Source organism: Octopus sinensis, linkage group LG4 (genome assembly GCF_006345805.1).
Source record: "Octopus sinensis linkage group LG4, ASM634580v1, whole genome shotgun sequence".
NCBI lineage: Eukaryota > Metazoa > Mollusca > Cephalopoda > Octopoda > Octopodidae > Octopus > Octopus sinensis.
Window position 1 is genome coordinate 50,904,411 of NC_043000.1, and position 26,129 is coordinate 50,930,539.

The following is a 26,129-nucleotide window of genomic DNA, read 5'->3' on the forward strand; positions in this document are numbered from 1 at the left end:
TGCAATAAGATTTTCCTATTTTGTAATGAATGTATGCTGTAACAATTCTTTATAGTTTTGCCACATGGCCAGAAATTTTGAGGAGAGAGGCAAGTTGTTTACTTCAACCCCAGTGTTTGACTAGAACTTATTTTATCAACCCCTGAAAGGATGAAAGACAACGTTGAACTTCATGGCATTTGAACTCAGAACCTAAAAACCAGTAGGAATGCTACTTCTCATCTTGTTCTGTGTGCTAATGATTCTGCCAGCTTGATATTTTAATATACAGCAATAATAATATCATTTCAATACTGATATTGCAAAGACTACAAACCACAAATTATTAGAAGAAAGTGCATAATGGGACCCTCTGCCAAAAAACAAAAAAATGCTGTTTGGTTTATATTCCAACACTCTGCTGTATCTGATACCCCACTGGTTTTCTGTGTAGCAACATTAGTAAAGTGTCAGACAAAATGCCTTGGAGTATTGAATTTCAGCCATTACATTCTGATTTCAAATCCCACTGTTGTTGGTTTTTACTTTTCCTTTTTCTAAAGCTGCTGATAAAATAAAGTACGAATCAAATTACTGGTATTGATCCAATTGACTATAACTGACACCAAAATTGGTAGCCTTGTAACAAAAATATTAGTCATGATGATAATAACAACTATTATTTCTGTAACTTGAATTTAGTCTTATCTTTATTTTAATAAACTTGGATAATGTAAAGCAAAATCAATTTTGGAGAATCAAAGCTGTAATAATAGTAATAATAATAATAATAATAATAATAATAATAATAATAATAATAATAATTTTTTCTCATTATCACAACTGAATAGTGCAACTAATCTGTTGTGGAGAAATATTGGGGATCAAATTGACACAAGTATGCAAGTACAACTTATATTTTGTCCTGAAAGAGATAAAAGCTTGAATGAACCGAGGAGGATTTCGACTCAGAATATAAATAAAATTGAACTAAAGAAGGATTTCTAAAGTAGAAATCCTTGATTTATATTTCTGAAGTAGAAATACTGATGACTTAAAAGTTCAGATTTTGAAGAAAGCGTTATGGTTGAAGAGCAGCATGGAAGTTACTGCTGCTTATTTATAGGGTTGTTGTTTTATTTTTATTTTTAGACTGATGCTTTAGGGGAAAAAAAAACCATGCAGCAAGTGGCTACTCACACTAGCTGTTTGGTTGGTCTGATGGTTGTTAGGAGGGCTTACAGGAAGAATGGGAACAAGCTGGAACATATAGGGATCTAGGCAATGAATTAAAAACTAGCATGTTTTCTTTGAAAGAAGTGATCTCAGTATTTGACTGTGGATCCTGGTGCTGTTCTCTTGTTTGCCAGCTCCTGTCAAACCATCCAACCCATATCAGTTTGGATCATGAATGTTAAATGATGATGATTACATATACAGAAAGATGAAAGACAAAATCATTCTTAGCAGGATTTATGGTTAAAACATAAAACAATGTAATTAAATACTGCTTCACATTTTGTCCAACTCTATCAACTCTGCCACTCCACCATAAAACATTTAGTCTTGTACTCTATCATTCCTTTGAACCACCTGCCTCTTAATTTTTAATAATTAGAGTAATTAATAGCAATTTTTTTATTGCATAATTATAAAGATGTAAAGCAGGAGGCTGAGTTGGATTCTAGAAATGCAAGTACTAGCACAGTGATGTGCCAATACCAGCATTTGTACTTCAGAAGAGGAGTGTTTGGTTAAAAAAAACAAAAAAAAACAAACAAACTCACTATCTTCAATTTGGCTTTTGTGTCTATCATCACCTCTAGTCTTGGATGTTGCATAGTGACAAAAAATGTATGATTGTGGCTATAAGCAACTGAATTAGGGTTCCTTCAAAAGATCTCTGGAGTAATAGTACTTGAAAGGGTGCATAGCTTGGAAATCAAGGAGTCTCTCTTTGTCAAATGTCTACTTCTCCATATGGAGAGGTCATGGCTCTGGTACTATTGATTTGTAATTGTAATGTCACAGGAAACAATCACAAGACAGATTCTTCTAGCCAAGGCAAATGGCAAGAAACCTAAGGGTCCACCAAGAATGAGATAGTATGATAATATCCATAGACTTGGTTAGTTGTGTTTTGGAATCCAGCTGGATTTGGTTGCTTCTGATAGGACCATGTAAATGAGCTGCCTAAGGACTTTACCCTCATTACTCACAAGGAGTAAATGGATGGATGGGTAGGTGAGTAGCTGTTTAGGGTTGATAGATGGATAAATAGATAATTGTTACATATAGGCGCAGGAGTGGCTGTGTGGTAAGTAGCTTGCTAACCAACCACATGGTTCCGGGTTCAGTCCCACTGCGTGGTACCTTGGGCAAGTGTCTTCTTCTATAGCCTCGTGCCGACCAAAGCCTTGTGAGTGGATTTGGTAGACGGAAACTGAAAGAAGCCTGTCGTATATATTTTTATATATATATATGTATGTGTGTTTGTTTGTGTGTCTGTGTTTGTTCCCCTAGCATTGCTTGACAACCGATGCTGGTGTGTTTACGTCCCCGTCACTTAGCGGTTCGGCAAAAGAGACCGATAGAATAAGTACTGGGCTTACAAAAAAAGAATAAGTCCCGGGGTCGAGTTGCTCGACTAAAGGCGGTGCTCCAGCATGGCCGCAGTCAAATGACTGAAACAAGTAAAAGAGTAAAAGAGTAAAGAGTATAGTCATGGAGATGTGAGTGTTATGTGAAGTTTTAGCATTAATGCTCTTCAAAATCATTTAATGTTCCTTTTCTATTACATTTTGTTAAGGGTAGATATTAAAAGTATTCACTGAGGTAGTCTTTTAAAGTTATTGAAAACACAAGTGCTCCAAAATTTACACATCCAAGTGAACAAAATGAAATAAAATATAAGTAGCATGAAGTGTTCATGCATCACTGTATATACATATAGTGATCAAAATTAAAAACCAAAATGAAAATATATAATACATACCTAGTGGCTATAGTTTTATCATATATTGTATTCTCATTTTAATATTTGTGTATGTATATATGTATATATATATATATATGTGTGTGTATGTGTACGTATGTATATATATATATGTTTGCGTATGTATATGTATATATATATGTGTGTGTATATATGTACATGTGTGTGTGTGTGGTGTGTGTGTGTGTTGTGTGTGTGTGTGTGTGTATGTATATATATATATATATATATATATGTAAATATGTATGTACATATGTGTGTACACACACATATATTTGAATATATCAACAATGCAAATATTGATGCTCAGAATGAAAGACAAGTTAAATAAACAAGAAAAAAATGGAAATAAACAAACAAAGATATAGAAGAACAGGCAAGAAGAAGACATCAATGTAAAATCATATTTATATACTGAAATAAACATTCCTTGATATATTTTTAGCAAACTGCTTGCAGTATATAATTTACTGATATATGGTAGAAACACTGTTAGTGAACTGATTGTCTTTGACATTATAGCGTATGACTCAGTTCTGTGTTATTGAAAAGTAAAGCCACAAAAGTATTTATCTAATACAACCATTTTTACAGTCTATCACATTTTTGTTTCATTAAGCAAATTGTCTTTCCAACTTATATTGAAGGTGAAATTAACTAACTGTAAGTTAGACGATATTTCCATTGAAACACATTTACTACTACTACTACTACTACCACTACCACCACCACCACCACCACCGAAACCACCACCACTACTACTACTAACTTTATTTTTCATATTCTTTATGTCCTTATTTATTTATTTATTTATTTCCTTCCTTCCTAACTAGCTGCAGAAAACTATGTGGGTAGGTAAAAATTTTGGGAAACAAAATTACTAAAAATATATAGAAGATATTAGAGAAAATAGAAATATATACAAAAGTAAAATTGATAGTGTAGTTAGTGACAGGAAGGTCTCATATAAATTGTGTAGGAATTAGAGAGTGAAAAAAGTTTGGCTACGTGTGTATATGTATATACATACTTAAGTTTGTAAAGGATTGTGTGTTTAGTGACATTCCAAATTCTAAACCTTATGGTTGCTGTAGTATGTTCATTTTTGCATAACTCTCTGGATTGTGTTCCTCAATTCTCCTATCAATTTCTTATTTAGCCATTATGTACATCTAAGTATGTGTATAAGAAAGATCAAATCAGTGACTCAGACACAATGAGTATGTACTTATGTGCATGTATGAAAGATCTCCAATTTATCTGGAGAAACGAGATTATAAATATGCATGAGTGATTGTGTATGTGCTTGCATGTGTGTGTATGTGGATGTGATCGGATACTGAAATACATACTCGGATACATGTATATAAATATTGCCTTTCTGTTTCAGAATAATGCACAGTAATAATAGAAATAATGTATAAAGTGATATATATATGTGTGTGTGTGTGTGTGTGTGTGTCGTTGCTATTATGCAAAAGTGTTGAAAGTCCAAAATCTTGCTTTTACAGAAAACGAAAAAATAGTTTCACTATTCCATTCCTTTTTACATTAGCAACAGTTTCAGCTTAACAAGAATACTTTGTTGGGTGCATAAAATCATAACGCAATGCACGTATGGTATTTTCAGGCAGAAATATTTTTGCAAAACTGTTGTATGTGGGACTTAGTACACTTTTGAAAAATGCTAAACTGTTGTACTACACATACTTTGACAATTTTCATCTGAAGCAGCTGGAGGTATGACAGTTTGACCAAAAGAACCAGCTATTGCAAGCACAAAATTGAATATTTAAAAAAAATTCATTTGACCAAATTTGGACATACTACAGTTCAACATAATATGAACGATATATATGTGTGTATATATATATATATAGGTGCAGGAGTGGCTGTGTGGTAAGTAGCTTCTTTATCAACCACATGGTTCTGGGTTCAGTCCCACTGCGTGGCACCTTGGGCAAGTGTCTTCTACAATAGCCTCGGGCTGACCAAAGCCTTGTGAGTGGATTTGGTAGACAGAAACTGAAAGAAGCCCGTCATATATATATATATATATATATATATATATATATGTATATATATGCTTGTTTGTGTGTCTGTGTTTGTCCCCCTAGCATTGCTTGACAACCGATGCTGGTGTGTTTATGTCCCCGTTACTTAGCGGTTTGGCAAAAGAGACCGATAGAATAAGTACTGGGCTTACAAAAGAATAAGTCCCGGGGTTGAGTTGCTCAATTAAAGGCGGTGCTCCAGCATGGCCGCAGTCAAATGACTGAAGCAAGTAAAAGAGTAAAAGAGTATAAAAGAGTATATATATGTGTGTGTGTATATATATATATATATATATGTATGAATTAAAATCAAAATGAGGGTGAAAAAATTGGATATTAATTTAATAACATCAATTTAACACCTGTGGTTTAGTGCATAAAAACTGAGATTCAGTAAATGTTATTAATATACAAATATGAGAGAGAATCCACTATGTGGACACTCCTACACTAAAGATAGATCCGCAAGGGTCTCAACCACTAAGAATTGTTCTCAAGAAAAATTTAGCACACTATGAACGTAAGCGAGCAGGACAATGTGAATAAAATTTGTAGGAGTATGTGAGAAAGGAAGAGATTTGTATATTAATAATCATATTTGTATGTATGTATGTATGTATGTATTTATTTATGTATTTATTCAATGTATGGTTTGCCATGCTACCAAAGGTTAGTCAGGGGAGTTACATGAAGCAGGAAAAGCAGGATTCTTTTTACAGCTGGCTGCTCTTCATGTTGCCAACCCTTACCTGTTTCCCAAGTTATTCAAGTGAGAGAATTTTAATTCCGGAGAAATTCAAAGGCAAAATTAGTGGATGAATTGTTGACAGGAAATGTCAACAAATAATACTGGCAGTAGCCCGGTTACAAATGGTGGTGTTACCATCTGCAAATATTTATAATCTGTGGGAACAGATTGTAAACATTCACCTTAAGCATTCATATGGATATGCACACATATGCATGCATGCACACCTACTCATACACAACAAGCTTTTACAGTATCAATACATTAAATATGTTCACAATGCATTGGTTAGCCTGAGGCTACAGTAGAAGGCACTTAACTACACTGGCATATAGTGTGGGACTGAACCTGAAGGGGAAAAGAAGTTCTTAAACAACACAGCCATGCATGTAACAACTACACACACACACACAGTCATCTTTATTCATATATATATATATATATATATATATAGTAAAATAAGAAATAGAACTTCTTGGTACAATGTTATATGTTTGAAAAAAACAAATAAAAATGATTTTTCTGATAATTTTTCCACTTTAACATCCAATTATTAAAGGGGAAAAATTATCAGGAAAGCCATTTCTATTTATTTTTTCAAATACACAGACACACAGACATGATGTGATTATGATAATGATGTATGTGTGTGTGTGTGTGTGTGTCTCTTCTAAGGTTGAATATTTTTCTAAATGGTATGTCAATTTTGAAGAATACTTTCTTCTTGAGATTATGTCCCTTTCTTAAATGGGACTTGGTATCTATTCCTTCCTGTCAGTTGTTTGACCATCCCTCTCAGTAATGAGAATTTCTGTAAGTAAAGAATCTGTATTGTATGGTATTTAATGTACCATTTTCCATTCCTTTTTGTTCAACTGACCACTCTGAATAATTTCCCTTAGCTCATTTTCATTTCATTTTATGGACCTTAAAGAGTTGAAAATAATGCTGATGAGATATTTGGGTTGACCCTCAAGGTGCAAGGTGAGTTGAAGGGAATGGGGACAGAGGAACCATGAATGTATGTGAATAAAGTTTGTAGGAGTGTGTGAGAAAGGAAGAGATTGGGGAATTTGCATGGGGGTGAATATAGTGAATGAAGAACAATAGTTAATGGATGATAAAGAAGGAAAATAAGGAAGAGTAGGTGATAACTAGAGATATTGGATAGAGTTGAGCAGTGGATGTAGTGTATGGTAGGTAAGAGATGATAGTGATCAACAATGCATTAGTTGAGGAGATGCAAAATAGTAATTATCTTACTGTTGTCAAGAGTAAGAAGAAAGAGAGAAAAAGGGAGGATAAGTGATTGGGTAAGTTGCAAGAGTGTGAGAACTGAAAGAGATAGGTAGGCATCCCTGATCATATCTTCTTATTTCTTTACTGCCCACAAGGGGCCACACACAGAAGGGACAAACAAGGACAGACAAACGGACTAAGTCGATTACATCGGACCCAGGGCATAACTGGTACTTAATTTATCGACCCCGAAAGGATGAAAGGCAAAGTCGACCTTAGTGGAATTTGAACTCAGAACGTAACGGCAGACAAAATACCGCTAAGCATTTTGCCCGGCGTGCTAACGTTTCTGCCAGCTTACCACCATTGATCATATCTTCTATGCGGTTGAAGGTCCTGAGTACAGTCTTTACCTCTTTTCCCCATGTTTTCCTGGGTCTCCCTCTTTCACAAGCTCCATCCACATTAACATCTACATGCATCACATATTCATACCTGCACAGCTTTCATTCATACATCTAATTCCTCTTATGCCCATTTTTTCTCTTAAACTAAGTCATTCATTAACAAATTTACATTGCATATCTTGTGGAGCATGCTTGCTTCATTTCTTCCATGTCTTCTCTACATTCAAATCAAATGTCTCACTGTCATGCAGTGTTACAGTTCTAACATTAAGTGTCATACAATCTGATCTTCATTCTAAGGGAAAAGGCTTTTGTTACCAGTTGTAATAATAGCTCCCTCAACTTTCTGCAACATGTTCTTACCCTGGACTATTATACTTTCAAAACAAAAACACCCCTTGCTAATTACATCTCCTGAGTCACAAAAACTATCAACTTCTAGAAAGTAATCCAGGTATTTAAGAAGATCCATTTCTAGTGTGCTTATAGTATGTATACGGCTCCAGTGCATCTATCATATATGAGGAGCTTACTTTTAAAACAGGTATAAGTACATATTTGGTCAATTTCATGACAACCATTAAATCACAATCTGCAAGCTGTTGGCTTCATGGGTGTGAAATTTTCTTTCAGTCAAACTGGGATAGATGCCATATAGGCTGTAGGTGAATCTTAGTTTTGCCATTAAAATCAGACATATTCAAGTTGTTGTTTTAAACAATTACTCAAAAGTCATTCCAATGCAAATATCTAGTTTTGAAAGTAAGCTCTTCAATGAAGCTTACTTTCTGTTAGTTTGCTTGTGATTCCACTGTGCCTGTAATGTGTCCATTGTTCAGAATGGGTACAGCATAGAGAATTTCTGCCTACTCTATTTCTGCATAATGAGCAAGGTCATTTCCCTGAAGGTACCTGGGTTCTGCCTTCTTCCCTATTTACTAAAACATTTATTTTTGCTAAGATTATCTGAAGAATTCTTTATTTGTGGGAGTGTGAACATGTTTTTTTGTGTGCATATCTATATATCTTTATGTATATTATATAGAGGGCATTACTACACATAAATGCCACACGCTAGGAGGGACTCTTAAAGTCAAAACTACTAAGATAAATAAACACTGCACTGATTATGAAATCATAGTGATCTGCAGCAAAATTCTGTTCTTAAATGTCTTGCTTTGAGAATTGCATTCGCTACGATGCATTTATTTATTTTAGTAGTTTTGACTTTAAGAGTCACTCCTAGCATGTGGCATTTATGTGTAGTAATGCCCTCTATATAATATAAATAAATATATTTAAGTGAAAAAATTGGTGGATTTTTTTCTCTTATGAGGTTTTTCACACTGACTACTTGATAAATTCTTATAAAAGTTTTATCCTATTTTAAAATTATATATATTTATGCATATTTATATGTGTGTGTCTATTTCACATTCATTTTCCACACTGACATGGGTTGGACGGTTTGACATGGTCCAAAGAGGTGCATAGTTCTAGAAAATCCATTTCGAGTGTACTTATAGTATGTACTGCTCCAGTGCATCTATCATATATGAGGAGCTTACTTTCAAAACCAGTATAAGGTCATGGCATCAGCTTTGGTTTGATTTCTATAGCTGGATGCTCTTCCTAACATCTACCACTTTAAGGAGTACACTGATTGCTTTGTTTCATGATGCCAGCACCAGTGAGGTTACCAAGTATTTTGCAAGACTGAGTGAAAATAGGAAAATTAAAAAATTTCCTCGAAAGATTGAGAGTTTATTTGAGAGAAAAGGAGGTGGTTTTATGCTGGGAGTTGAAGGCTAAAGTATGATAGAGGGGGAAAACAGAGGTGTTTTGTTATAGAGGAGTTACATGGTCGCCACACATTATACAAAGGTGGGTGAGAGTAGCTGGAAGGGACATAAGGATGGTGGTGATGAGGCACCAGAGCATATTCTGCAGGTACAAGATGTTGAGTGTAAAGGGAAATTATAGACTGGATCAAGTGGGATAAAAAGGATGGGTAATTTCTTGAGAGTGTGGGAGGAGGATGACAAATGGTTAGAGATTGGGCTCAAGGTAGGTGTAGTGAGTGAAGAAAAATGGTGGAGGTATGGTTGATGGTAAATATCAGTATGGAAGAGGAGGTCACAGAGATTGAAGTTACTCAGGCAGGAGTAGGTGATAAGCAGTAGTATCATATATCTAAGGATAGTTGAGAATGTAGGGAAATGATGTGCAAGGTCTGGGAGTGGAGGGTTGGGAAGAATGATGAACTGAGCCCAGAGGTACAAGAAAGTGGCTGTAGTGAGTGGGGTGGGTGAGACAAAGTTTGGGGTAAGGGTAGTGTCATTGATAGCAGTTATGAAAGGGTAATACTCTTTTATTGTTTTACTTGTTTCAGTCATTTTGACTTTGGCCATGCTGGAGCACTGCCTTTAGTCAAGCAAATCGACCCCAGGACTTCTTTGTAAGCCTAGTACATATTCTATCAGTGTGTTTTGCCGAACCACTAAGTTACGGGGATGTAAACACATCAGCATCGGTTGTCAAGTGATGTTGGACACACACACGCACACACACACAAACATATATACACACATACATATATATATATATGACGGGCTTCTTTCAGTTTCTGTCTAGCAAAGCCTTTCAGTTTCCATCTACCAAGGCTTTGGTCGGCCTGAGGCTATAGTAGAAGACACTTGCCCAAGGTGCCACACAGTGGGACTGAACATGGAACCATGTGGTTGGTAAGCAAGCTACTTACCACACAGCCATTCTTGCGCCTATGCAGATAAACACTACAAACATTATACAAACAATGAGTTATCAATGACATGTGGAAAGCCATGGTCAGTATTCTAAAAATAGATAAAATTTTGTTCTCAAGTAAAATGTGCTCCCTACTATTTAGGTATAAAATCTGTGAAAGAGTTGTGTATTATAGTTTGATAAATATTACACACACATGCATGCACATTATACATATATACACACATGTACAACACACACATGCATACACATTATATATATATACACATACAACACACACACATACATGCACATATATATACATACATATACATGTACAACAAACACACACACACACACACACACATGTAAGCATACACTCTGATATAGGAACTCTTTTAATTACAAATGTTCAAATTTCTGACTTTAAAAAATATGAACAAACTGATCTCCAAATCCATTTGTGTGTTTATTTAAAGGGTCCACAGGCATACAATAGGTGGCATTAATATTGTTTCATGCAGTTAAAGCAGTATAAATGTTGTGCTTGTGTAATATTACAGTATTATATGGAGTTATTTGTTGTTTTTGTTAAAATGCAATTGCTTCAACATATTTTAGAAATATCTGAAATAGTGCCAGTAATGATGGTGATAGCAAGAAACAGTTTATATATTCATTCATTTATTTATTTATTTTGTATTTCATCTTTCCTGATTTTATAAATTAATTAAAATACCAGTTGAGTTCTGGGGGTTGATTTAATTGAACAACCCCTTTCCTAGATTCCTGGGTTTGCAACTATGTTAGAAACTATTATTCTGCTGAAAACTAGGGGGTTCATTAAAGTGAAATGAAAGATGTGAGAAAATGATAAATATAGCAGGTGCACGGGGAATGAATCGTTCTACTGTTTCAACAATTTTAAAGGATAAGGAGCATATTATGTAACAGATTAAAGGTTATGTATAAATACATTCTGTGATAATTACTAAGAAATGAAGATCAGTGATGGAAGAAATAGAAACACTTCTGAGTGTGTGGATGGATGACTAGCATCAACACCATATGCCTTTAAACCTTAATTTAATTCAGCAGAAACCATATCTCTCTTTGAAGATTCAAAGGCTGGGGGTGTTGGTGAAGGAGCGTTTACTGCTAGCCATGCTTGGTTCCACTGATTTAAAGCTGTTTCAAAGATGTGCAGCCTAAATGGGGATGGTGATGCTGTCAGCGCTGACATGTTAGCAGCAGCAGTGGTTTTCTAAGTTATTGATGAGGAAGGTTACCTAGGTGTTCAATGTTTACAAGACAGGATTGTATTGCCAAATAGTTTAAGGTAGCGAAACACAGAATTCCATTCCTGTTTGTTGGAAATGCTGCTGAAGACTGCATATCTATGCTTCTACAAGTTTGTCATTTAATAACATCTTGAACCCCTGAGGCTTTTGTTAAAGGTTCACTCTTGTGTTGGAGTTTACCCTTAAAGCATGAATGACAAAAGTAACATTTTGAATAGTAATTCTATCCTTTATTTTGTAAACAGTGTAGAGTAGTACAGCTGCAACAAAAGGAGCCAATCTTTGATGTTCTGCTTATTATAAATGATGTTTATCCATCATTCCTTATCAATTTCCATATCAACATCAAAGTTATTTATATGTCATCCAATATTACTTGTTCTTTGTCCTATGGATCAATGTGCCATAGATAGTTTTCGTGGTATACTACCTGTGCAGAACTTACACATACTCTGTGAAGACACAAATAGATGGTTGAAGGAGACTGAAAAAGGTTAGGATAAGCTTGTAGTCTGTGAAGGCAGGTAAAAAATGGAATAAGACTAAGGAAGTTCTGGAAGAACTATATGATCTACAATGGAAGAACTATATGATCTACAATGTTATTGGGGACATTAATATTTGCTGTCTAGAAAAGAGACTACCAACATGAATAGTGTATTGAACAGTCTTTGACCACAATTTAGAATGATTTCAAAAACAGAGGCGAATAACTTGGTGAAACTGGGGAAATATCTGTAATGTAAAATTTATGAAAAACGTTCATAAAGTGTTTGAATGCCACTCTATGTATGAGCTGGGCAATGGAGATTTGTTTGAGCTACAGTCACAAGGGATTTGGAAAGAGGCCATCATATTTCATCTTTATGTACATTATCATCCTTCAACTAACTCAGAATAACATTTTTTTTAATAACATGTCAATTTCAGATAAACCCTGATTTTTATGATTCTGTCATCTTTTCATTTAAAGTTGGTTTGTAAATGCCATCTGGCATTTACTTGCTACCTCTTCAACTGAAGCTCCATCCATCCATCTTCTCTGCCCACTGTTTCTAGGAAGGTCATGAGGATGGAGTCCTCAGACACTTCCTCCATAAGGTTTTATCAGAATCACTAGTAGACTTTCTGGTTGGTTTCCTAAATGTGAACAATTGAGACTATGGATATTATTCAGCCATCTCATTCTTGGTCTACTCCTAGGTCTCCTGTCAATCGGGTCAGCTTCATGAACCCATCTTATGATTCTTGATTCTTTCAGTGACATTTTAATCGCATATCCATTGTACCAGAACTGTGACCTCTCAATACAGAGAAATAGTGGCTCAAGCTGGAGAGACTTCTTGATCTCCAAACTATACATCTTGTCTAAGAAACACTACTTCAGATTATCATCTCTTTTTATTCAGAATTGATCACAAATTTAGCAGGTATTTGCTTACCATCTCTTGATGGTAATTTCAATAAATGAAGAATTTTATTGTATGGTATTTAATACCCAATTATTCATCCTTGTCTAAGTTTTTATAGTAATACTGAGTTATTTCTCTTTTCTTTCATTTGTTACACACTCATACACACTAAGACAACCAGCTCAAACTGAAACTAAGTAGAAAAGGTAAAGAAATGCTGCTAAAAGAGAGTACTGAAGTGGGTGTATTTGCATGAAGAGGAGAAACTAATCTAAGTAGATACAATAGATGGACTCGTTATTGAAGTTGATAGCTATATGGTTGAAAAGGTGATTGAGTAAACAAATGCATGAGAAGTACCAGAACCATCTGAAATAGATGCTGAGCAAGTAGAACATGAGCCAGTTTCTTTAAAAGACAAATGAGTTGAATAACAAGTTGTCATATCTAATGACTGATTCAACTGTATCATTCCCAATTGTATCAAAATCAAAGGAATTTGTTTTTAGAAAGAGGTAAGCACATGGGCATCAAATTGTTGGCCCAAATTATGAAAGTAGCAGAAACAGTTATAGTGCTATAAATTAAGAGAATTAATTTAGATCAGATAGAGCTTGGGGTTTTTGCCAAAGTGGTATTCTACTAATGCCCTGTTCCTAGTGAAACAACTACAAGAGAAACCACACTCTGTTGTTTGGTTGTAACTAAGAAAATTCGGTGTAGATGAATGCTTGGGTGAACTGTGCAAGCCATGTATAAGGATGCTGTTGGCAAGATGGGAGTTAACTACACATTCAGCAAGGAAAATACACACACGGTCTGAAAGTATCTGTAAATGATATATTGTTATTATGAAAGTATATTTAGTTTAATAGACACTTCTAAAGGATTTCTCTTTAAAAGTTATCTTCTTCCATGTCAGAAATGAAATTCTTTTGCAGTACATTTATCACAGTCCATAGTTTCATGCACTGCATAACAGATACATGCTCAATATTAATTGTATATTTAGTAAATTAATTGTGTAAATGAAATATACTTAATTCAATCATAAAATTAGAACACAAGATTAAGTAAATGTAAAAATTGTTTTATTTCCTTTCAAACTATTGTTGAACAAAATATTTTCTTTAGTCTTGGAATTCTGTAATTCTTAAAATAATTTGGAAATGAGTAAAAACTGAAATGTTGAGAGGTAAATAAGTCATGAAAATAACATCATTCTTAAAACATGTGTAAACTGGAGCATTTTGAAGGAAAACATCCAAATAATCAAGCTGCAATATGAAAAGGTGCTGAAAAGATCCTTGCTTTAAGGGTATCATGAAAGGCTTGGTTGGAGATCCAACCTTTGAAGTTCTTTTACAGGACTTAGAAAAACTGAAGGACCACTGCAATAGATGTGTGAATCTGAGAGAGGAATATGTTGAATAAAATCCTCCTGTATTTTCTTTTATCCAAAGCAAGGAACTTTTCAGCACACCCTCATACATGCAGTGATAAAGAAATAATATTTAGATTTGCAGAGAGCCCTAGCTTCTATGATATTAGATCTGTATCTATCATAAGACTGAGAATTCCGAACATATTCATGTCAACATATTAGGATATCTAATGCTTTGGTTTTACTGCATAAATAAAGCGCTATTCATCAATGTGTAGTTGAGCAACTGTCAATGTTTGCCCTTGTGATTTATTGATTGACGTGACAAAGCTTAGGTGTTCTGCAAACTTAATTCTTCTTTATTGAAAGGCACATGTGTTGGTATGATGGGAATGTTGTATATAATTGCATCCTCTTCTTTGGTGTACCAACGGAATGGCATGAAGCATAAGCTTCTTAATCATTAGTCTAGTTCTCCTGCAAAGCTGCAGCTGATCTAAATTACACAAAGGTTATCAATGTGGAGTTTTTTTTTAAGCTGTGTAGCAGTAGGCTTGAAACTTGTAATAAATTTTAAAATTCTGTAGGATAGTGAACTATTTCTTCCTGATCCACAAAAGTGTCTATTGATTTGTATGCATGGCTATATCCTGGAAATGCCTGCAACAGCTGCCAGTTGATGCTGTTGACCAAAACATTTTTTGCACACACCCACTTGTTTGCTTGTTAATGATGTTGGAGGTTCAGGAATACCTTTGAAATCAATTTTCTGCTGTCTTAACCAATGTGCCTCGACTGCTGCGTTAAAGTTGCTAACTGTTCCCTCTGGAAAAAAAGTTTTAGTTTCCAATTAGATAACACTCTTGTACCAAGGTTATTTAGTAACAATAATTAACTGACCATAATGATTTACGCCTGTGAGATAAATTCAGATGTGTGTTAGTGCAGTATACATATTGTAATATCATACACTGATATAAGACAGTGAGTTAGCGGAATCATCAGGATACTGGGCAAAATGTTTAGTGGCATTTCGTCTGTCATTATATTCCGAGTTCAAATTCTGCCATGGTTGACTTTGCCTGTCACCCCTTTGAAATCGATGAAATAAATACCAGTTAGATACTGGGGTTGATGTAATCGACTTATTTCCCTGAATTTACAAGACTCGTGCTAAAAATTTGAAATTAAGGCGGCACATATTCTAAAATTGAAACGATACAGAGAAGATTAGCATGGCCCCTGCGCAAGGATGACACGCAAATTCGTGAAGCGTTCCCTATTTCTTCAGCGGTGGTGCCCCAGCATGGCTGCGGCCTTCGGGCTAAAACATTTTTAAGGATATAATCTTATACACTGATATAATAACACTGGTGTTATTTTGGTTATTTTAGTCAGAACAATTTAGCCATCATGCTGTCTGGCTTGTAGATGCTTGTGATATTTGGTAATGTTCTTGGAATTCAGTAAAATATGTTTTATTAAATCTAGGGGTTAGCATTTGTCTAAGTCCATTTTTTAACCAGTAACATCATTATCATTACCATAGTTTTAACACCCACATTTCTATGCTTGCATAGGTCAAAGGAAATTTCTAGAAGTATGTTTTCTATGGCTTGATGCTCTTCCAGTCACCAACCTTCAACCGTTTCTTTGTAATTTGACTGCTTCCTTTGCTCTTTGAGTTCGAAGACTGCATTGGCCTGTCATGTTTACCTGGAAGATTGCAACAAATAGCATTTCTTGCATAACAGTGATGTTTGTCTAAAGTAAGTGCATGATGTAAAGACAGAGAGAATGGCACTCTCTCTCTCTCTCTCTCTCTCTCTCTCTCTCAACATATATATATGTTTGTGTATATGTATGTTTATATGCATGCACATGTGTGTGTGTGTGTGCCAGGATTGGCTGTGTGGTGAGTAGCTTGTTTACCAACCACATGGTTCCAAGTTCAGTCTCACTGCATGGCACCTTGGGCAAGTGTCTTCTACTATAGCCTCGGGCCAACCAAAGCCTTGTGAGTGGATTTGGTAGACGGAAACTGAAAGAAGCCAGTCGTATATATGTATATATATGTGTGTGTGTGTTTGTGTGTCTGTGTTTGTCCCCCAAGCATTGCTTGACAACCGATGCTGGTGTGTTTATGTCCTCATTACCTAGCGGTTCCGCCAAAGAGACCGATAGAATAAGTACTGGGCTTATAAAATAATAAGTCCTGGGGTCGAGTTGCTCGATTAAAGGCGGTGCTCCAGCATGGCCACAGTCAAAATGACTGAAACAAGTAAAAGAGTAAAAGAATATATATATCCCTGTTTTTTTGTATCGTCTATCTGGATGTTTTGTTGTTCCTTTTTGTATCACCTAGTTGTCCGGATATTTTGCATTCTTGTCCCATTTTGTATTTTATATATATATACATATATACATATATATAAATAGGTATGGCAGACTTCCACACAGTACTTTGCTTGTACCTGGGGCAAGTGCTTTCTACTATATGATCGAACTTACCAATGTATCATGAGGGAATTTAGCTGACAGAAACTGCAGATAATTGTTACATGTGTGTGTGTGTGTCTTTGTGTCAGTTGCCCTTGGCAGCTGCTGCATGGCAACTTGTATTTATTAGTTTATGGCCCCATAACTTAGCAGTTTGGCAGAAGACACTGATATAACTACCAGGCTTATAAAAAACATAAGCTTCATATATACATACATACATACATACATACATACATATATATATATATATATTATATATATATATATATATATATATATATATATATATATGTAATTTCTTAAGTAACTAGAAGATAGATTTGGTATTAATCTTTACTTTGTACAACGATCATTTCGACCCATCTTACTACTGTCCCTTTTGGGTGGCACTCCGTTCAACATGTTGTGTTGCATCCATTTTGCAGTCTGGGTCTCATGAGGTACATCCATACAAAAAGTTGTGTCTTGCTGAAGATCTTGAGTTTTAGCTGTCATCATGTTATATGCCTGCAGATGAGCAGCTGTCATGTTGCTATATGCTCGCAAATGGGTGTATAACAAATGGATGAAACACCATTGTGCAAAATAAAGATTAATACCAAATCCATATTCTGGTTACTTAAAAAATTGTTACTATCTCAACTAACCCTGCAGAGTTCCTGAAGTAGATCCAATGGAAATATACTCCGACCTCAGATGACACCGGTAGCCCAAACTGTGCCAGTGCTCTACTAAGCACTTCAACACAGTAATCGACATATAGTCTAAAATATTATAAATATGTATATGAACCAGCCAGGATCCCTGGTCTGGTGGTACGTAAAAAGCACTATCCGACTCGTGGCCGATGCCAGCGCCGCCTCGACTGGCTTCCGTGCTGGTGGCACATAAAATACACCAATCCGACCGTGGCCGTTGCCAGCCTCGCCTGGCACCTGTGCAGGTGGCACGTAAAAAGCACCCACTACACTCACGGAGTGGTTGGCGTTAGGAAGGGCATCCAGCTGTAGAAACATTGCCAGATAAGACTGGAGCCTGGTGCAGCCTTCTGGCTTCCCAGATCCCCGGTTGAACCGTCCAACCCATGCTAGCATGGAGAACAGACGTTAAACGATGATGATGATGATGATATATATATATATATACACAAACATACATATCTTTGTATATGTCTGTATGTATGTATATGACTGGTTTCATTTACATTTCTCTGCATGTGTGTGTGTGTATATGTATGTGTATATATATACACATGCACATACACACACACACATGTAAATGTACATACATGCATACATGTATGCACATGTACAAATATTATGATGAATGCTTATCATGCATTATTATTTTTTGTATATTTGTTCATAAGAGCAAGGCTTACATACGCAGAATATAACACCCAGCACTTCAGGTACAGTTGTATCCTGTAGTTTTCACCTGCTGTAAATTCCCAACTCCAGCTTGACTTGGTCATCATTTCTGGGTTGTCAAAAGAGCTGATCGTCTGGAAGTTACAGTACCCTAGGAAAAGTATACTGGAGAAGAAAATGAAAGGGAAGTGCCAGGATAAATTCTGAGTGACACACTATGAGATTATAAATATAGGGCTGGAGAGGCAATGCAGGATTCTTTTATTTGTCTCAGTCAGTTGACTGTGGCCATGCTGGAGCACCGTCTTAAAAGGTTCTAGTTGAAGAAATCAACCTCAGGACTTATTCTTTGCAAGCTTAGTACTTCTTCTATTGGTCTCTTTTGCCAAACCACTAAGCTATGGAGACATAAACACACCAATATTGGTTGTCAAGCAATGGCTTGGTGAGGAGCACAAATGCAAACACAGACATAAATACATACATACACATATATATGTGTGTGTGGAGGCACAATGGGCCATTGGTTAGGGTGGCAGACTCACCGTCATAGGATCAAAGTTTCGATCTCCAGACCAGGCATTGTGAGTGTTCATTGAGTGAAAACACCTACAGCTCCATGAGACTCTGGCAGGGGTGGAGGCGAACTCCGCTGTACTCTTTCACTACAACTTTCTCTCACTCTTTCTTCCTGTTTCTGTTGTACCTGTATTTCAAAGGGCCAGCCTTGTCACACTCTGTGTCACGCTGAATCTCTCCGATAACTACATTAAGGGTACACATGTCTGTGGAGTGCTCAGCCACTTGCACGTTAATTTCACGAGTAGGTTGTTCCATTGCTCAAATCAACTGGAATTCTCATCGTCATAACCAACAGAGTGCCACAATATATATGTGTGTGTGTGTGTGGCTTAGTGGTTAGGGCATTTGGCTCATAATTGTAAGGTTGTGAGTTCAATACCCTGTGACATGTTGTGCTCTTCAGCAAGACACTTTATTTCACATTGCTCCAGTTCATTCAGCTGGTAAAAATGAGTTGTACCTGTATTTCAAAGGGCCTGCCTTGTCACACTCTGTGTCACACTGAATCTCCCCAAGAACTACTTTAGGGGTGACGTGTCTGTATGCCATGCCATAGGGCTGAACCTAGAACCATGTGGTTGGGAAGCAAGTTTCTTACACAACAATTCCTCAGCCAAATTAGCTTTAGAGTTAAGACAAAGAAGTGAGTTAATTCACTGTGGAAGTAAGATACTAGTGAAAGCCACTAAGGAGCTTTGAAATAGAAGGAGTGATCCTTAGGTTGTTGCTAGGATGTGAGTCAAGGCCTGGTCAGTCCTGGTTGGGTGATGTGGGTGAGAATGGCTGTCAGTTAAATACCTGCATCACCTAATGCCTGAAGGTCACATCACTGATGATGCATCCCAGCTTATCCACAAGATGTGTCTTGTACATTGTTTTGATTGTAACTAAACCTGTTCACACCTACTATAAACTATAAACACACACACACACTATAAACACACACACACACACATATATTCACATAGACTTGTAGAGGTATGCGTGTGTGTGCATGTGTGTACACATATATATATGTATACATACTCAAATATATGTGTGTCAGTATGTATATAAAGGCACACACACGCACGCACATATACACACATATATATATATATTGAAAGAAGGAGATATATGTGTACACACAGATAAAGCTTTATGTTTGTATCATGTATTGACTACTACATTAGAAAGTAGTCCATTCTGATTAAATCAATTTCAATGGAGAAAATAAAAAAAGCGTGAGTGTCTATGTGTGCAAACGAATGTATGTGCATATATGTATGCATATATCATCATCACCATTTAAGTATGTATGTGTATGTATGTATTTGTATGTACTTCTGTATGTGTGTATGTATATAACTAGTAGATTTAGAAATAGAAAGTCTTTGATACAGTATTATATATTTGAAAACAACTGAATAATTTTTCTCCTAATTTTTCCTCTTTAATAATTAAATGTTTGTAATTCATTAGGTGTGTGTGCATGTGCATATATATATATATATATATATATATATATATATACACACACAAACACATACATATATGCACATATACACACTGAGTATATGTATGTGTGTGTGTGTGTGTGTATATACTACATGTATATATATATATATATATATATATAGTTAATATGTAGATGTAATGTATATAAGATATATACACATATGTATATGCATATGCACACAGACACACATATAAAACATATTTTCATGCACACACATACACACACACACACAGCAAATCTATATATAAAATGTCTGTATAGTTATGTGTGTGTATGTATGTATGTATATTTGTGTGTGTGTGTATGTATGTAAATACAAACATTATAATTATATCTGTATATATATGTATTCATTGATTCATATTTCATTTTAATTTATAGATTTCTGAAATGTGTCTATGAATGAATATATGTGTATGTATGTATGTATATGTGTACGTGTGTGTATGTATGTGTATAGATATATACATGTATACACACACAGAGACATATATGTACATATTTAGATGTATGTATATAATGAAAAAATACATATATGTGTGTTTGTGTGTTGAAGACATTGTTTCTCTAATTCATCTGTCTGCATTTCTGTTTGTCTGAGTGTGTGCTTGTGTGTGTGTGTGTGTGTGTGTGCTTGTGTGCTTATGTGTGTGTGTGTGTGTGTGTATATATATATATTTACATGTGTATCTAGTATTTAATATCTGTAGTTATTTTCCCCCATGTTTTGCATTTCAGAGATCTCACATATCCTTTATACACGCACACATACATACATACATACATACATAAATACATACATACATGTGTGTGTGTATTTTTATGTATGTATGTATGTATGTATGTATGTATGTATGTGAGTGTATGTAGAGATGTATGGTGTGTCAGTAACACAAAAAGTGGGAAATCAGCTAGAGACATAGAATAATGGACACTGTGATAGGGATAGATCTGATGTGGAAAAAGAAGCTGAGAAAATATGTCATGGGTTGAATAATGAAAAGTGAATCAAGTGAAAGAGATGTGGAAGAACAGATATGGAAAGTATTCATACAAAGACTGTACATAAAAGGAAAAAGAATACAGAATTTTAATAAAAGTGAGTGTTTGATGAAGCAAATTAAAGATAGAAAGACAGATATCCAAAAAAATGCAATTATTTAAGAGAAATATGTAATTGTAAGAATAAACTGAAAGATAATCATACTCATAACCAGGGAAACAGGTTGCTAGGTAAAAGGATGTTCAGATAGTGAAATATTGGTATCATAGGTTAAGCAGATAAGGAAATAGATGCCTCCATATACAGATACAGTTAGAGAGTGATATATGTGTTGAGTAATACGTAGAAAGACAGAAGTGTAAACCAATAGATAGGAAAATTCAAGATCACAAAATTCCGCTTCAGAAATGGTGTCGCAGATGATGACTCGAAGAAGGCAGCTATTTTGCTATATTTCTACCTTTTAAGATGGTAACAGTAATGTATTAAATTTACCTTTGTAGTGGTTCAGTTTTATTGCATTAGATATTAATGAGATATCTATCATTGTACTACTAGTGTTGCTGCTATAGGTATTAGCTGCCACTTTTGTCTTATTGGTGCTAGTACCAGCACTAGCATCAACACTGATGCTGCTTGGTATTGCTGTCTACCTCTTGCAATCGCTTCCTCTGTTGCTACTGTTGCTGCTGCTGCTGCTACTGACGTTGCCGACATTACTGCCACTGTTGTTGCTGTTGCTCGCCATACTGCTGCTGCTGCTGTGAACATTTTCTACTGCACGGTTGTTGTTGCTGATGTTGTTTCTGATGCTGCAGCTGCTGACATTACTGACACTGTTGCTGCTGCCACTTCTACTAACATTGCTACCACCATTGATGCTACTGCTGTTGATGCTGCTGCTGCTGTTGTTACATGGCTCTACCACATGCAGGGAATATGAGACAACAGTCACAACTGTGATTGTTCGCATAATGCTTATTTAGATGAAAATATTTTCAGCCAAACGTGGAATCCATGTTGATTGCAAGGTTTGAATCTATCAGGTGCCTCTCTGTATTCATCTGCCCACTTGTCAGCTGACAGTCATTTCACTTTCTTGGATACTGCCTATCATATTTTTTGGGTGTCCTCTATATATTTATCACTGAATGGAATGTTCCATGCATCACTTAACAAACACAAACAACAACAGAAAAAAAAAAAGACTTTTACATATTGTTGTCTGATGAAAGCATAGTCCCCCCCCCTCCTTTAAAATCAATTAATTTTGCTGAATTATTTTGTGTGTGTGTATTTTTTTTTGCTTTGTTTTTGGAGTAGCTTTGATGTTATCTATTTATTTTAACTATAACTATTTTAAAATAGTAGTCTACTCTGTGAAAGTGTATTCCATACAACTAGATAACAATGCCATGGATACCGTTGGACTGCTACTAAAGTGGATACAAAGCAGCACGTTCAGTTCTCTATTAAAACCCATTTGCTCAGTGGTGTAAAAAGCATGTTTAGCTGAAGAAGACTGCTCTCTGCTGTGTCCATCGAGGAAAGAGTGTTAGCTAGTAACTGGTAGACCATGTGCAGATGAGATGGACAAGAGCCAAGCTCATATCTTAGTCTCTAATATTTCTACTACAGTCTGCTGCCATCTGATGTGTTATGGACTGAGGAGTTTACTTTGGAAAAACGATGCCATCATTTATGGCACTGTTGACTGCTAAATGATATTAAATCATGATGCTACAAGAAAGCCAGGGACTATATAAAATAACTGGTATGATCAACAGTGTCACGGTATACACATTCTGATACAAAAGTAAGTACAAGTATGCAGAAACATAAATGTCATTATCAATCTATAATATAATTCCAAATGTATGAATGTGTGCTATATTTGTATTAATATATAATAATTCTCGATTGAGATTTTTATAAGTCTTTACTGAAATACTCAATGCCATATTTTTGAATCTACAAATCTATTCCTTCCTTCATACTATCCATTCTATATGATGAGCAAAAGTCACCATCAAGATCACAGTTTATAGTATTTCTCTCTTCCTCTTTCTTTTCCTCTCTCTCCCTCTCTGTCTACCTGACTGTCTGTCTCACTCTTTCTCTCTCTCTCTCTCTCTCTCATTCTCTGTCTATCTATCTCTGTATTTTTTTCTAAAAACATTCATTTTTTTAACTGAAATAAATGTATAAAAATGCCTTGAAATGGTTGCTTTCATATGAATTTATATAATGATTTTGATAAAACAGATATGTATAATATTACAGGAAGAAATTGATCTTTTTTTTTTCATAATAAATCTCCTAATTTTTTGTTATTTATTTTTGTGTAAATGGTGATTGTTGTGGTGGGGTCAGTTTGTTGGGTATGAGTTCTATAGTTTTGTTGTTATTGATTTCTAAAAATACATAAATATATGTTCATCTGAAATATTAAATTAAAGTGAATAAAATAATAACACCATTTATATGATTAATACATGCTAAAACAAGAGTTTATATTAGCTACATTTATAGATTTAATTTTATTTATAGGTTTAATTTTAAAAGAAAGCATCCTTGATTGAATGAGAAACCATAATTGAGGCATGATGCCGCTTTAGTTTGCCTATATTTTTGTATATCCTCGCGACAGTGTGCATGTGTGTGTGTGTGCATGCATGTGTGTGTGTATGTGTGTGTGTGTGTGTGTATATGTGTGTACATATATATATCCAAATATTTTCACATAGCAATAAAACTGTTAAATGAATGGAAAGTAAACGGGTTTCTCTTTCCCCACAACAATCCTTTACCTCTATCATAATTGTTCCTGTTTTTCTGTTGTTACTGTTGTTTGTTTTCTTGGAAGTTTGCAGGGGTATGTTAATGTGTCTGTATATTTAGAAGAATTAAATGAAAGTGTTCAAGCTCACAGACAGCAGTGTTTTCCCTTTCATCAGCTCAATAAGCTATGTAAAAAAATGAAATTTTGCACATGGGTAGCCTTAATGTTTTGTGTGATTAGTATTTCAAGAGACAGTGTCATTGCAAGCTATAAATTTAAGTCATTTGTCAATTAAATAATCTCATATAACAAGAATTAGCTTTTATAAAATTTTGGTATTTTTCCTATCTTTTCTGGGTTTTCTGTTGTCTCTACCTTGTAAAAAAGAAATTCATTATAACTGTCATTATTTTATCAAAAGGAAAATAGTTCTTATTAAATTATTTGATAGCAAGAATGTGTAACTAATTGAACATGGAGATAAATAGAAGAATGATTGAAATTTACTTGTTGAGAGTTGCAGGAAAGCAACAAAAAATGCATATTTATGTATTATAATTCAACTATTTATGTAATTTTTTTTAGATATTCCATGTCTTTAGATTAATCTTTAGTATGTTGTATATACCCTAAATATAATTTAATAATATCATCATATACTAAAATGTAGCACAAGATGAAAATGCATTAAACGTCTTAAATGAACATTTTAAACTAAAGGTAAAAATATAGAAGCTTATGGAGGTTTATAATTCTCTCTGCCATAGATCTTTTTCTTTTCCTTTTCCTCTAAATGACACCCAATCACATCCGTACTGGTAATTCTACTGTCATCTTTTATAACCATTGCTTATAATAGCTACTCTTCAGGAAATGGAAAATCTAAGTGTGGGTACCAAAATTAACTTCTTAGGTATAACCAGCCAATTTTTTCATAGGAAAAAGAAGCAAAAAGATTTAAAAAATAGAAGAAAAATAACTAAGTGATAAATAAATAATTTTCTCTCTAATAATTAAGGAATATTAGGTTATTAACCAAGTTTATGCTTCTAATATTGCATAAGTACATTTAAGATTTCATCAAATGAAATACCACCTCGACGTTGTCATATCATATAAGGATAAGGATAGGCTATTTTTGTTTCTCTTTTACTTTTCAAATACAATAATAAATATTTATTACCTTAAAGTCTAAATTTTTTTTTTTATTACTTACCTTATTTCTTACCTTATAGGGAGCTAATTAATGCTTACTTTTCACACACCCTCAAAAGATATTATGATGTATATATTTTTTCTTCATTACTTATTTTTGTGTATTTCTTCTACTTCTCTAATTGTCACTGTGTTTTCTGCTGCTACTGTCATTGGTATTTTTGGATTATTATCTCTGTGAAAATTCTTATTATCAGTAGCATAGTATTGACACATCAAGTAATAGGAACAGAAATAGCAAGAAACCACTTATCTTATTTTAACTGATGAACATATATGATGTAATTTTAGTAGGAATTCTTCATGTTTTTAATAATGAAGAAAAAAAATTAATCATTTTATCAAAATTCAAAAAATCTTTTCAAAATGATAGAATTTTAAGAAGAGGTTTTAAACAAAAATATGATTCCACTTTTAAAGAATAGCTTTGTACAGTGTCTTGAATGGTAAAAAAAATGCTGGCAGAAGAATATACATCTCTCTATATTAAAAATAAACATGTATTCTACAAACTGAAGAATATATGCATGTTAGTGGAAGCTATATAGTGAAGTGTTACCCATTGATTTTTATTGAAAGATTTTTTAAATAAAAGTTGTATATCTTATGTTTTTTTTTGTGCTAGATTTTAACAATAGTTGTTGATAATTGCCTGAATATCTATAACATCTATCTATTTATATAATCATGTGGTCATTTCATTTCGCATCTTAGCTTTTCTTCTCATTTTGTATTTTTCTACTGCAAATTTTATCCCCTCTGTAGTATTAGTATCATCTAAGCAGCAGCAGCAGCATCAACAACAACAACAACAGCAGACACAAGAATATTATATAAAATATCAATAAGTGTATAAAACACTTCATCAACCAACTCTGCATTTCTTCAATAATTATATTTCAAGTTTCAAATT

The 26,129-nt window shown here is 34.6% G+C and overlaps 1 protein-coding gene, 1 long non-coding RNA gene and 1 other non-coding gene across 14 annotated transcripts in view; 2 read left to right on the plus strand and 1 right to left on the minus strand.

The window, feature by feature from the left end:
- The window catches only part of LOC115210389 (bone morphogenetic protein 1), a 2,987,986-nt gene that overhangs the window by 1,990,781 nt on the left and 971,076 nt on the right, over window positions 1-26,129 (plus strand). Inside the window, exon 1 of one of the 12 annotated variants that reach the window (XM_029778968.2) lies at window positions 22,115-23,035. The exons of 10 other annotated variants lie outside the window; for them this stretch is intronic. The gene's annotated coding sequence lies outside the window, so the exon portion shown is untranslated. Of the gene's footprint in view, window positions 1-22,114; window positions 23,036-26,129 lie in introns of those variants that run through there. One more of the 12 variants, XM_029778972.2, reaches the window with a different exon arrangement.
- LOC115211335 lies at window positions 15,448-15,551 on the plus strand. Its single transcript, XR_003881604.1, has one exon. It is a non-coding gene; the product is annotated as a U6 spliceosomal RNA (small nuclear RNA).
- LOC118762948 lies at window positions 18,569-19,701 on the minus strand. Its single transcript, XR_004998701.1, has 3 exons — window positions 19,663-19,701; window positions 19,209-19,631; window positions 18,569-18,873 (listed from the first exon to the last, which is right to left on the minus strand). It is a non-coding gene; the product is annotated as an uncharacterized LOC118762948 (long non-coding RNA).